We start from the raw sequence: 14,613 nt of genomic DNA on the forward strand, positions 1-14,613 counted from the left end.
GCTGACATTGCAGAGGTCATGCAGGTGGCCTTGGTAAGTAATGCTGCTGGGGTCCTCAGAGGTGAAGGCTTCTTGGGTTCTCCTGCTCTTCTTTTATCTGCAGGGTGAAGTGGCTCCGGCTGGTGTGGCTGGGGGGAAGGCAGCAGCATTGGCCCGGGCCTGATGAGCTGCAGTCATGGCTTGGACCCAGGGGCAGAGCACCCTGGCAGCACAGCCTGCGGATGGTAGGTCAAAGTCTCAAATCTGGCCCCAAGGGGTAGTCATGAGTCAGCTGCAGTATGCTCTGATGGTATAGGTGGTTCACTAAAGCCATGTTTGGGGACCTGGAATCAGAGCAGTAACAGTTCAGAACCATGAGTCGACACGTGGGTAGGACTCAGCAGTGGCCACACAGGAAGGCAAGGACCGTTCAGAGCCATGTCCTGGGACTCTGGCCCCAGCCAGCAATGAGGAATCAGGGCCATGAGCAGGGACCTGGGGAGTTGGGCTCAGTGCTGGCAGTGCTCTTGGGCAGTGATGGTCCAGAGTCGTCACCGGGGGTTCTGCAGGCTCAGGGCAGTGGCATTGCTCCTGGGTGATGACCTGTCAGGGCGGCAACCTGGGTGCATCATGGAGCTCAGGGGAACAGAGGCAATGATGAGTCGGAGCCATGACCCGGGACCCAGGGGAAAGGACTCAGGGCAACAGCTGGCCAGTCCTCACAATGACAGTTCAGAGCTGCAACCTGAGATCCGGTGGGTGGGGTGCAGGCCAGAGGCCGTTCCTGTCTGAGGGGCTGTGGTATCCTGATCCCGGAGAGTGGGGCACAGTGGCAACTGGGACTTCTGGGAGCAAGCCTCACCCCAAGTGACAGCCCCAGCATGTGGAAGTAGACACAGTGGCGGGGACTCAGGCCGCTCCACCAGCTGGGAGCAGCACTGCAGCAGACTGTGGGATACCTGGGTAGCAGTGAGGCTCTCCGGGGTTCTCCTGCTCTCTTTCTCCCCCTGCAGTGACACTCCTCTTAGGGGATCCCTTGTGGTTCCAAGCTGCTCTTGACTGGCGAATGGGAAGATACACGTTAATGCACTTCCCATAGTCTTCAATGTGGCTCTTTTCAACTTTTGAGGTCTCCAGGCTTTTGGCTGCTTTTTAAAGTCCAGAGCTTTCTCTGAGCTATTTTTGGGGACATTTATTTATTTTTATTTCTCCTCATTTTATTTATTAAAATAAAGAAAACTTTTAGTTCCAGTATAATTAACATACAGAATTATATTAGTTTCAGGTGTGTAATATACATTCAGATGTATAATCTTATATATTACTCAGTGCACATCATGATAAGTGTGCTCTTAGTTCCCTTTTACGAACCATGTCACCCATCCCCCACCCAACAACCGTCTGGGAACCACCAGTTTGTTCTCTATAAAAATCTCTAAAAATCTGTCTTTTGTTTGTCTCTTTTTTTCCTTTGTTTTGTTTCTTAAATTCCACATATGAATGAAATCATATGGCACTTGTCTTTCTCCAACTTACTTATCTCAGTTATTTTTTTTTTAAGATTTTATTTATTTATTTGACAGACAGCGATCACAAGTAGGCAGAGAGGCAGGCAGAGAGAGAGGGAGAAGCAGGCTCTCCGCTGAGCAGAGAGCCCGATGTGGGGCTGGATCCTTGGGCCCTGGAATCATGACCTGAGCAGAAGGCAGAGGCTTTAACCCACTGAGACACCCAGGTGCCCCTCAGTTAATTATTTTATTAAAAATTTTGTTGTTGTTGTTGAGGGAGAGATGCACATTGAGACTTCCTAGCTCACTATCTTGCTAATGTCCTCCTCTACTTTTTTTGGTTCATTTCTTCTTATCGGAGTTTTAGCGCATGGTGTCTTTAAAGAAATTTGTCAACTTCATCTAGGTTATCAGATTTGTAGGCAGAGTTTACATTTTTAAATTTAAGTAATTTATTTTTAAATATTTTATGTATTAATTATTAATAAATTTATTTTTAATAAATTATTTTATTTTAAATTAAATTTATTAACTAAGTTAATGGATTAATTATTAATTTATTTCTAAATATTTATTTATTTAATTTATTTTTAAATATTTTATTTATTTACTTGGCAGAGAGAGAGAGAGAGAGAGAACAAGCAGAGGGGAGTGGGAGAGGCAGAAGCAGGCTCCCCACTGAGCTGAGATGCCGATGTGGGGCTTGATCCCAGGACACTGGGATCATGACCTGAGAGTTGAAGGCAGAAGCTTAACCGACTGAGCCACCCAGGTGCCCCGTAGGCTGAGATTTTTTTAAAAGTATTCCTTTATTAGCTTTCGAATTATCCTCTAGCTCAGAGATACTGTTTTTGGTCTACCAATAAGCATTGATCAAAAGCATTCTTCATTTCCATTAAAGTTTTTTCATCAGTAGCATTTATTTTTGGTGCTTTCTAGTTTTTCCCTGTCTCTGTTTACTTTACCCATCTGTTCTGGCATGCTATCTACTATATCAGTTAGAGTCCTTATAATATTAATCACAGCTGTTTTAAAGTCTGGGTTTGATATTCCGATATCCCTGTCAAGTCTGGTTTTGATGCTTACTCTGTCTCTTCAAATTGTGTTTTCTCTCTTTTTTTTGTTGTATGCCTTATAATTTTTCCCAGCATTATTGAGATGTAATTGATATAAGACATTGTATAAATTTATAGTGTACAATGTGATGATTCTATATATATATATATTCATTGGGAAACGATTATCAGAATACAGTTAGTTAACACATCCATCACCTCATGTAATTACCATTTTTTTTGTGGTGAGAACATTTAAGATACTGTTTTAGCAAATTTCATGTATAAAATACAGTATTATTGTAGTCAGCATGCTGTATATTAGATGCCTAGAAAATACCTTATAATTGAAATTTATTCCTTTTGATGGATATCTCCTCATTGCCCCCAAGCCCACCACCGACTCCAGTCCTGGGCAACTACCAATCTCCTCTCTCTTTCCATGAGTTCATCTTTTTAAGATTCCACAAAAAGAACATAAAATATGTAAATTTTTCTTGGTAGCCAGGCATCATGTGCTGGGTAAAAGGAATTGCTTTACTAGACTTTTAGTATGTGGTAGTGAGGTGTGGGCCGAGGGGAAGCATTCTATCATTCTATGATTAAGACTTAATCTTTTTATTTTATTTTATTTTAATAAACATATAATGTATTATTAGCCCCAGGGGTACAGGTCTGTGAATCGCCAGGTTTACACACTTCACAGCACTCACCATAGTACATACCCTCCCCAATGTCCATAACCCCACCCCCCTCTTCCGACCCCCCGACCCCCAGCAATCCGCAGTTTGTTTTGTGAGCCTCTTGTCTCAAGAGTCTCTTATGGTTTGTCTCCCTTCCGATCCCATCTTGTTTCATTTATTCTTTTTCTATCCCCCAAGCCCCCCACGTTGCATCTCCACTTCCTCATATCAGGGAGATCATTTGATAGTTGTCTTTCTCCAGTTGACTTATTTCGCTAAGCATAATATTCTCTAGTTCCATCCCCGTTGTAGGACTTAATCTTTTTATAAGACTATGCCTCTGGACTGTGGGATTCACAATTGTTTCTTGGATTCTTTTGTCTACTTGTAGGTGGGAGAAGATGGGTAGGCTTCTCTCACATGGAGGGCTAGAGCTGGCGGAAGTTAGGTGTTCATCTCTTACCAGGTCAGGTTCAGTTCTGATAGGATCTCAGCAGGCTAAGTCTGATTAACTAGTTCTTCCTGAGTGTAAGTTTTGTTAAGAAAAACAGGATACTCTGTTGTATTTAAAAAATGGTTTCTTTTGTCCTCCTCCTGGCAGAAGCACAAGGTAATTTGTCTATAATATTTATTGTCAGAATTTCGTCAAGCTTCCAGAGATAAGTCTCATGATATTGTGGTGCCCCTCAACAAAATACCAGCAAACCCAGTTGAACAGCATATTAAAAGGATCATATGCCACAATCAGTTGAGATTTATTCTTGGGATGCAAGGATGGTTCAACGTATCAAATCAGTAAGTATCATGTAGTATACTAACAGAATTAAGAAAAAAATCAAATGATCATCTCAATAAATGCATTTGACAAAAATTTGACAATACTTGTTTTTGTGGGTTTTTTGACAATATATGTTACCCTTGAAAAAATGCAACATCACTTCATGATAAAGACTCTCAACAAATTATATGAAGAAGGAATTTACCTCAACATAATAAAGACCATATATGACAAGCCCACAGTTTACATCATACCTGCCCCCAAGCATTGATTGGACAGAACTGCTAGAATGGTGTAGCTATCAGAGGACAAATAGCCCAAATCCCATACTGAAATATTTTGAATGGCAAGATCATCATGGAAGTGGAAATGATCTGCATTTATCCAGTTTTCAAAGAGATACCTGGAAAAAGCACAATTATATCAGAGAGGCTGTGTTCCAACTGCCAACGAATATCTCAAAGCAACTTTCTAGAGGAAAATTCTGAGATCAGGATATTGTATTCAATGTTATAATATCAATATGCCTTTGACTATGGGGACCTCAGTTTGAGGGCATACAGGGAAGAACAATATTTCTTTCTCTTTATGCTCATGTTCCAGATGACAGAGATAGCATTTACTGAAATCCTAGTAATAAAAGTGTATTCTGTGGGAACATGTGGTGATTGGTGGGTTGAGTGGCGCTGGGTTCATTTGAACTGATGTTGAGGAGAGAATGTCCAGGAACCAGTGTGGGATGACATTTACTCTGCAATGGTGCTCTCCAATGTATTCATTGCTTCCAAGTTTCCACTTGTGTTTAAAGCTTCTTTTCTGATAATATCTGCAGTAATCAGTCTAGAGAACTGATGTACATTTGTGCACAATGCCCAGGACATAACAGCAGATCCACAGATATTGGTGTCTTTAGCATGGAAGCCTTATCATGAGTTATCAGATTTTCCGTAGAAAACACCCAGAAATGCATCCCTAGACTGACTCCAGGATTGAGGAACAATGATAGCGTTTCATTGTTTGTCAACAATTGTGTTGTGGACCATTGTTTCAAAGTTAGGTATTGGGTTTCCAATAGCTTCCTTGTTAAGAGTTGACTCTAAATGTAGAGAGGGGAAAATGGAATGAATATGTGTCCTTTCGGGTGTATTGTTCATTACTTACTGCCTCCCAGTTTCTAGAGATCTTGTCAGAGAAGACTTTGAACAAAACACACTTCCTATTTTGTAATCCTATCACCAGGAGGAGATAATACAGGTGGAGGGAAGACATGCAGACATTTACAAAACCAAAGGTTATAGATGAGGAGGGAGAGGAAGAAGCATCAGGACACCTATTCATTGGTTAAACTGTGAGGGAGGATGGGTTAGATCAAAGTATCGATCAAAGATTTTCTATCTGAGAGGCAAAACTTAAGTGTATATTATGTGACTAGAGGCTGGTGTTCTGAGCAGATGGGATTAAGTTTTGAGGCCTCAATATCTTCTACAGGGAGGATGAGGTCTTGACCTGGTGCGGATAATTCTCTTAACAATTTGTCAGGTGAGTTTAATTTTATAGGGAGGCTACTTGGCTTAATGGCTTTGCTGAGGCCACACGACTTCTGGTAACTAGCGCAAGGAAGTAGCCAGCGCTTAATACATTATTTTTCTCACATTAGTGAAAGTCAGTGCATATTTTTGGAGCTATCATGCATATGAGTAGGATACACTTAGCCTGAAAAAGTCTTTGCCCTCATAGATGAAAACTTTGAAGAATGCTTTTAGGTCAGATGATTTCTTTTTTAAATGTACTCAAACATTCAATAATCACGTAGTCACCCTTGGGCATATTTGTACATTAAAGTGGTTGGTGTCACAACATCTCTGCCACAAATGCTTTTCCATGAGCTCAGAAAGGAAAAAAAAAAAAAGCTGGAAATTCATGATACTATTTTTTTTTTTTAACGCAGCGGTGTTTTAGGGAGTTGGCTCATAGTAGCTCTTGAGAACATATTCAGGAATTTTGCAATTCCGTTGTTAAACCATTTGCAGTTTAAAATCATGGAAATCAGCAAACACTACCAGTGAGTACTTTTTACTTCAAAGAGCTGGTTTACCAGTACACCACTAGATCTGAGTGTCTGGCAATCAAAAATCATAGTCTATAAATAAAGATGAACAAATCCTGGTCTTTGAATTGTGACTTACGTGCTGTCATGCTGGAAACAAGGAGGCTTAGGAGTTAAGGGATCTGCTAACTGTGGTCCGTAATCATTCACCATAAAGTAGGCATCTTCAAAACGCTTTTCATTTGCCTTTTGCAAATTCTCACATAATAATTCTTTGTAGAATCAAGTATCAGTGACATGTTAGGCATTTAAATGAATTAATAAACTTTGTTCTATCAGATGTACGTATGTTCTATCTCATGTTTTCTGCTTTTGTTTGAAAAGGAAGGGTAACGCCAGTTAATTTAGTCATCTCCTCATTGAGGATATTTTTATTTCTTCCTTTTTCAAGGTTTGCATCCCACCTGCGTGTGGGGGAGAGGTGGCTAACTTCCTCAGGTGGGTGGCTTCCATCTCGGCTCCCACACGGAATGAAAAGACTTCCCATCTCTCCTTGAGTCTCACCGTCATGTTCTCCTCTTTCCTGTATGCGTCCTCTCCGTTTTTCATCATTTATTTGCCTTCTGGTTTTCTTTTTTCTCTCATTTTTTTTCTTCCTTGCTTTCTCTTCTTTCCACATTGCATATCTTGTCTTCATCTCTTTCATGCTTTCTTTTCTCACCCACATTCCTCCATCATCTTCTGGGTTTTTTTAAATTTTGATTTTTCTGATTTTATCCCACAGTCGCTCCTCCTTATGAGGTGTCACAGCACAATGTTAGGAGAGCTGAATCTGGAGTCCGGGCTTCCTGGGCTGAATCTCAACTCTGTCCCTTACTAGATGGATGACCTTGGATATTATGTTTGGACCAACTTCGTTTCCACGTCCTCACCTATAAAGTGGGAACAAAAGCAGCAACTTTCTCTTGAAGATTCAACGAATTATCACAGGTAAGTTGTTTAGGAGTCTGCGTGGCCCATAAAGGGGCCTACTAATTTAATATTCTACTATTAATATTCTCGCTGCTTTCCATCCTTTACCTGTAGCTCACTTTCACTGCTCTTCGTTTTCATGAGTGGCTCTCTTTTCCTTTGTTGATAGCCTGTGTGGTCTTATTATCACAGCTTTGTTTCCACTTGTGTTTTCTTTCTTCCTTCCTTCCTTCCTTCCTTCCTTCCTTCCTTCCTTCCTTTCTTTTCTTCCTTTCTTCCTTTGTAGGCTCCACACCCAGCAGGGAGCCCAGTGCAGGGCTTGAACTCACAATCTTGAGATCGAGACCAGAGCTGAGTTCGAGAGTGGGATGCTTAGCCAACCCAAACACTCAGGTGCCCCTTCTTCCACTTGTTTTGCTGCTTTAGCTCATTTCTGTCTTTTCCTGTGCTCAGAAAACTTTCCAGTTATAATTTCCTTTCAATTCTCTCATTTCTTTACCTCTCTTTTCTTTTCTTTTTTAAAGATTTTATTTATTTATTTGACAGACAGAGATCACAAGTAGGTGGAGAGTCAGGCGGTGGGGGGGAGGGGCAGGAAGCAGGCTCCCGCTGAGCAGAGAAGCAGATGCAGGGCTCCATCCCAGGACCCTGAGATCGTGACCTGAGCTGAAGGCGGAGGCTCAACCTACTGAGCCACCCAGGTGCCCCTACCTCTCTTTTCTTTAAGGCTTTTGCATTCATTTAATTCATCGTTGGGATGCGGTCTTGTCTAGTTTTTCCATTTATTCTGTTTCCTTTACCACCTCTTCTTTTATTGTTGCTTGTCTGTCTCTTCATCATCTAGTCATTTGGCTTGGTGACCTTTACAGCTCACAGTTTTTCACATTTCTCTCTCTCTTTTACATTTCCTTTCTACTCTCTACTTTGATGTTTTCTCCCTTTATGATTTTATAATGTGATATATCATCTCTTATTTTGTTTTGTTGATTTTTCATACCTTTATAGTGCTTTTTACATTTTCTTGATTTTCTTCTTCCTCTCCTCCTCTCATTTATTTACCTTGCAATCTGTTTATGTATGACTTAATTCTAGCCTTTTTTGTTTTAAAGATTTTATTTATTTATTTGACAGACAGAGATCACAGTAGGCAGAGAGAGAGAGAAGGAAGCAGGCTCCCCGCCGAGCAGAGAGCCCAACGCGGGGCTCGATCCCAGGACCCTGAGACCATGACCCGAGCCGAAGGCAGAGGCTTTAATCCACTGAGCCACCCAGGTGCCCCAATTCTAGCCTTTTTATTTCCCTCAAATATATGTTTTCTTCTTATTTATCATTTACTATATTTTTCCCTAAACTTCTCTCTCTCTCTCTCTTTCTCTCTCTCAAAAGATTTTACTTATTGGGGCGCCTGGGTGGCTCAGTGGGTTAAGCCGCTGCCTTCGGCTCAGGTCATGATCTCAGGGTCCTGGGATCGAGTCCCACATCGGGCTCTCTGCTCAGCAGGGAGCCTGTTTCCCTTCCTCTCTCTCTCTGCCTGCGTCTATTCTACTTGTGATCTCTCTCTCTCTCTGTCAAATAAATAAATAAATAAATCTTTAAAAAAAAAAAAGATTTTACTTATTTATTTGAGAGAGAGAAAGAGCTCACCAGCAAAGAGAGTGGCAGGGAGAGGGAGAGGGAGAAGCAGGCTCCCCTGCTGAGCAGAGAGCCTGATACAGGGCTTGATCCCAGGACCCCAGGATCATGACCTGAGCCGAAGGCAGAGGTTTAACCCACTGAACCACACAGGCGTCCCTCTCTCTTTTTTTTTTTTCTTTAAGATTTTATTTTTAAGTAAGCTCTACACCCAGCATGGGGCTCAAACTCACAACCCCAAGATCAAGAGTCACATGCTCTACCAAATGGGCCAGCCAGGCGCCCCTTATATGCCTCCTTTCAAGCACACTGCCTTCATCAGCCCAGGACTCTAGGAATGTGTGTGTACATCTACACTTTAATACACAGTCTGTTCCCTCAAACCCATTCCCCAAATCCTCTTCTTTCTTGCATAGTCATTTACAGGTTTGTGCTTAATATGCATGAATTGTTGGGTGATGTTCTGTTCTGATTCTGATCTTGGCACCCAGTGCTATTTTTTCAGATCTCTGCATGTTAATGATTTAAATCTAAATGATTCTTAGTAACTTTTGCTTTATTTTTTTTTCATTTTCCTCATTCACATTTATATCCACCTTATATCTTAATTGGTGAATACTTTTGTATGTTTCCCCATAAAGCTGTCTGTGCTATTTATCATCAGGCAAAAAGCTGAGGTGTCAGAGGGCATTTGCATGTTCAATTCAATAACGTTTCCAAATTATACTCTGGCATTAACATACTTGTTTACCACATCACCAATAGTGTCTGGCATTTTCTATTCTCCTACATCTTCACCCTTGAGATGATCCGGTTGATATCTTTAGTCAGCATCATGGTGAAGTACAGCATCTTCCTGGTCCTCTGATACGCATTTTTGTAATTGCTCGTGAAGTCAAGTGTATTTTCAAAGGCTATCTAACCATTGGGTATCCCCTTCTGTGAATTATTGTTCCAGAAATTTCCAAATGTCTTTTGGGGTCCCTGTCTTTCTCTTGTGGTTTTGACGTATATAAGAGACATGAATAACATATTTCCAGTTGTATACATTGTAAATATTATCTCTGACTATGTCTCCTGTTTTTTGTTTTCTGTTGCATAACTTTATTGGATTTGGTGTGGGATATATTACATGCATGTATACACACATATACATATAAAATACATATAAATGTGTTATATATGTGTATATACATCTATATACCCACTAATAAATTCCAGGTGAAATCAAGTTAGTTGTTACTAAATGATTAATAAAAATCTTGAAAGCAAACCTTTTTTTTTTTAAAAGATTTTTATTTTTTTTATTTATTTGACAGAGATCACAAGTAGGCAGAGATGCAGGCAGAGAGAGAGAGAGGAAGGGAAACAAACTCCCCGCTGAGCAGAGAGCCCGATGAGGGGCTCGATCGCAGGACCCTGAGATTGTGACCCGAGCTGAAGGCAGAGGCTTAACCCACTGAGCCACCTAGGCTCCCCTTGAAAGCAAATCTTAAAAGTTGGAAGACAGGGGCACCTGGGTGGCTCAGTGGGTTAAGCTGCTGCCTTTGGCTCAGGTCATGGTCTCAGGGTCCTGGGATCAAGTCCCACATCAGGCTCTTTGCTCAGCAGGGAGCCTGCTTCTTCCTCTCTCTCTCTGCTTGCCTTTCTGCCTATTTGTGATCTCTGTAAAAAAAAAAAAATCTTAAAAAAAAAAGTTGGAGGACAATTTTCTTATCTTAAAATAAACAGAAGAAGCACCAAAGGACAAAATAATTTTGTGTATGGTAAATTAGATTCCTCACTAAATTAGAAAAAACATAGGATCACAACTCAATGTCAACATACAACTTGAGAAACATTTACTGACTACCTAAAATTTAATGTCAGCCAAAAGAAGCATGTGCAGATCATTAAGAATCTCACTTTGAATTAATAACTTAACAAAAGATGCAAGGTAGATCATCAAGTTTACTTTAAATGTTCAACATATTACAAAATTAATCAAGTCAAAATTACAACAGCAAGGTGATGTTAATTTCTTTCTCCAAAACTGGTAAAGATGATTAAAATTATTACATTTTTGCTGGTTTTGTTAACGATAGTTAGATATGACAATTTGTTAGAGTTGAAGATTTATTTTGATATAACTTTTCTGGAAATAATTTGGCAGTTATTTCCTATTGTACATAAAGCTCTGTTCCTAAAGAGCAGAGAGGTATTTCTAGGAAAAAAAATGTGGAAGTAACAAATATGAAAATGGGGAAGGGGGGTTGGGAGAAGGGGGGTAGGGTTATGGACATTGGGGAGGGTATGTGCTTTTGGGTAAATTGGAAGGGGAGATGAACCATGAGAGACTATGGACTCTGAAAAACAATCTGAGGGGTTTGAAGTGGCAGGGGGGTGGGAGGTTGGGGTACCAGGTGGTGGGTATTATAGAGGGCACAGCTTGCATGGAGCACTGGGTGTGGTGAAAAAAATAATGAATACTGTTTTTCTGAAAATAAATAAATTGGAAAAAAAAATTTAAAAAAACCACAAATATGAAAATGCTTTCAGAAATTGTTAAATATTAGAATACAATAAATAATATTATTAAATACTATGGTAATTAAAATTATGCTCACAAAACACTGTGGCTTACATGGTAAATGCTTATGTTATGTTATCAGTTGCAAACATGATACCAAATTCTGTATACATTATCAATCCTTTAAAAATTATAATGTAAAAAACCTCAGTAAAGCATATCAAATGTGTAACTAAGTGTGTTTGTCTCTACATGTTTATGATTATGAATATTTTAAAACATTGCATTATAATTCTTTTTCCCAAATTTCTGCAATTATAAGTCTTCTGAAGACACTCCTATCTTTTAAGCATAACATACTTAACACTATCTTCAACCATGAATTTTTGCTTTTCTCTGTAGCCTACTTTCTTGAGGAAGCAAGTGAAATTGTGTGATACTTACAGATGAAATTCTTTCTATTTTATAATCTGTCTCTGTAGTAATCTCATAAATGCCAAAAAGAATATTTCACTATGTTCCATATAGTGTTTCAAGATCTGGGGTAGTTTTTTCTTTTGCCCCCAGTAGAATTTTCCAGTGTTATTTTATTTTCTGTGTACCAAATGATTTTATCAATTGATTTCTAATTCTACTTCTCAGTACTGGGCTTCTTGGTATTTGAGCTTTGCTGGGCATTGTTTCTAATTCTAACAAAGACGCAAAAGATGTTTTTGAGTAAGGGGATTTTTTTAAAAATAAATATTTTATTTATTTATTTGACAGACAGATCACAAGTAGGCAGAGAGGCAGGCAGAGAGAGGAAGAGAGGCAGGCTCCCTGCTGGGCAGAGAGTCTGATGCAGGGCTCAATTCTAGGACTCTGGGATCATGACCTGAGCCGAAGGCAGAGGCTTTAACCCACTGAGCCACCCAGGCACCCCTGAGTAAGGTGATCTTTAGAATTTTGTTCCTTTCTCACTGTTGCTCATGGTATATGTTTGCATTTCCCTAATCGACACATGTCAGAAGACCACAGATAATATTCTCACCCATCTGACTCTTCGTAATATGATGTCATAATTTCTAGAGACATCCCAGAATGCTGTTTTCTTTCGGAATTAAGTATTGTCTGGATGGTGTTGGATGTAAAGCAGTGATATTCACTTACAGAGTTGCACATGGATTTACCTTTTAAATTATTATTGTTGTTATTGTTGTTTAAAATTGATTTAGTGTTATATTGCCAGATTTTGACTTACATTTATTATGTCAAGAAGAAAGCATAGTTTTTTAAAAAATATTTTATTTATTTGAGAGAGAGAGAGAAAGAGAGAGCATGAGTTGGCAGGAGGGGCAGAGGGAGAGGGAGAAGCAGACTCCCCACCGATCAGGAAGCCTGATGTGGGGCTCGATCCCAGGACCTGGAGCCAAAGGCAAACGCTTTAACCAACTGAGCCACTCACGTGCCCCAAAGAAGGCATAATCTTTAATTTCACATTACAGATGAGGAAATTTAGACTTATAGAGATTGAGTAAATTGACTGAATAATATTGCCAGGTCTTGACAACTGACTATACTCTTAGTCTCTGCTCCATCACTGAAAATTGCATATACATAAGGAGACAAATTATACACCTGGACCCATTAAACATAAGGAATAAAAAAAAAAAAGCAGTAAAGTAATAACATAATTCCAGAAAAAAGATTACTTGTACAAGCCCTGAAGATGAATTACTAAACTTTGTAGATTTAGGATTATTTGAGGTTTTCACTTCTGAGTCAGTTATGTTGCTGTGAAACAAGAAACAAATTCTCCTATTTCAACAATGAGAAAACACAGAATTCCAAAGAATAAATATTTGCAGTCATTAACAATTGGTTACTTTGGTTCTCATTTGGAGTCCAGTTCCTCTTTGAAAAATATGAGTAAATTCTTTTTCAATGCTTTTTGTGTGTTTGTTTCTTTTTTTTAATTTAAATTCAATTAACATATAATGTTATTTATTTCAGAGGTAGAGGTCAGTGATTCCGGTCTTATATAACACCCAGTGCTCATTCCGTCACGTGCCCTCCTTAATGTCCATCACCCAGTTTCCACATCCTCCCACTTACCTTCCCTCCAGCAATCCTTAGTTTGTTTCCTATGCTTAAGAGTCTCTTATGGCTTCTCTTTCTCTCTGATTTCATCTTGTTTTACTTTAAGCTCTCTTTCCCTATGATCATGTTTTGTTTCTTAAATTCCACATATCAGTGAGATTATATGGTAATTGTCTTTCTCTGATTGACATATTTCACTTAGCATAACATAACATTGTTGCAAATGACAAAATGTCTTTTTTTTTTTTTGGCTGAGTCATATTCCATTGTATGTGTACACAACATCTTCTTTATCTATTCATCTGCCAATGGACATCTAGACTCTTTCCATAGTTTGGCTATTGTGAACATTGCTGCTATAAACATTCGGGTGCATGTGCCCCTTCAGGTCACTACATTTGTAGCTTTAGGGTAAATACCCAGTAGTGTGATTGCTGGGTCATAGGGTATCTCTATTTTCAACGTTTTGAGGAACCTCCATACTGGTTTCCAGAGTGGCTGCACCAGCTTGCATTCCCACCGACAGTGTAAGAGGGTTCCTCTTTCTCCAAATCCTCGGCAACATCTATCATTTCCAAACTTGTTAATTGTAACCATTCTGACTGGGATGAGCTGGTATCTCACTGTGGTTTTGATTTGCGTTTTCCCAACAATTAGTGACATTGAGCATCTTTTCATGTGCTTGTTGGCCATCTGTACTTCAATCATCTTTGGAAAAATGTCTATTCAGATCCTCTGCCCATTTTTTAATTGGATTGTTGGGGGTTTTTTTGGTAGTGACTTGTAGGAGTTCTTTATTTATTTTGGATATTAACCCCTTATTTGGATACATCATATACAAATATCCTTTCCCATTCAGTCAGTTGTCTTAATTTTATTGAAGGTTTCTCTCTCTATGCAGAAGCTTTTTAATTTGATGTAGTTCCGATTATTGATTTTTGCTTTTGTTGCCCTTGATTTGGAGTCAGATCACAACAATAACAACAACCAAATCCTAGAGCTGAAGAATACACTAGCCGATCTGAAAAATTCAAGAGAGATTCAACAAAAGACTTGACCAAGCAGAGGAATAGATGAATAGTGAACTTGAAGGTGGAGCTTTTGAAATTAGCCAGTCAGAGAAGGGGGAAAAAAAAGTGAAATAAGCCTCTAGGATTTATGGGACATCATCAAAAGAAATAATATATGCGTTGGGGGAATCCCAGAAGGAGAAGAGACATAGGGGAAAAAAGTCTATTTAAAGAAATAATGATGAAAAACTTCCCAAATTTGGGGAAAGAAATAGGAGAAATGTGAACATCCTAGAATGAGGAGGGCTGTGTGTTAATGATGAAAGAGTTCTGTCATTAGGGGCACAGGTGGCCCTACTAC

This window comes from Neovison vison, chromosome 2 (assembly GCF_020171115.1).
Source record: "Neovison vison isolate M4711 chromosome 2, ASM_NN_V1, whole genome shotgun sequence".
NCBI classification, from domain to species: domain Eukaryota; kingdom Metazoa; phylum Chordata; class Mammalia; order Carnivora; family Mustelidae; genus Neogale; species Neogale vison.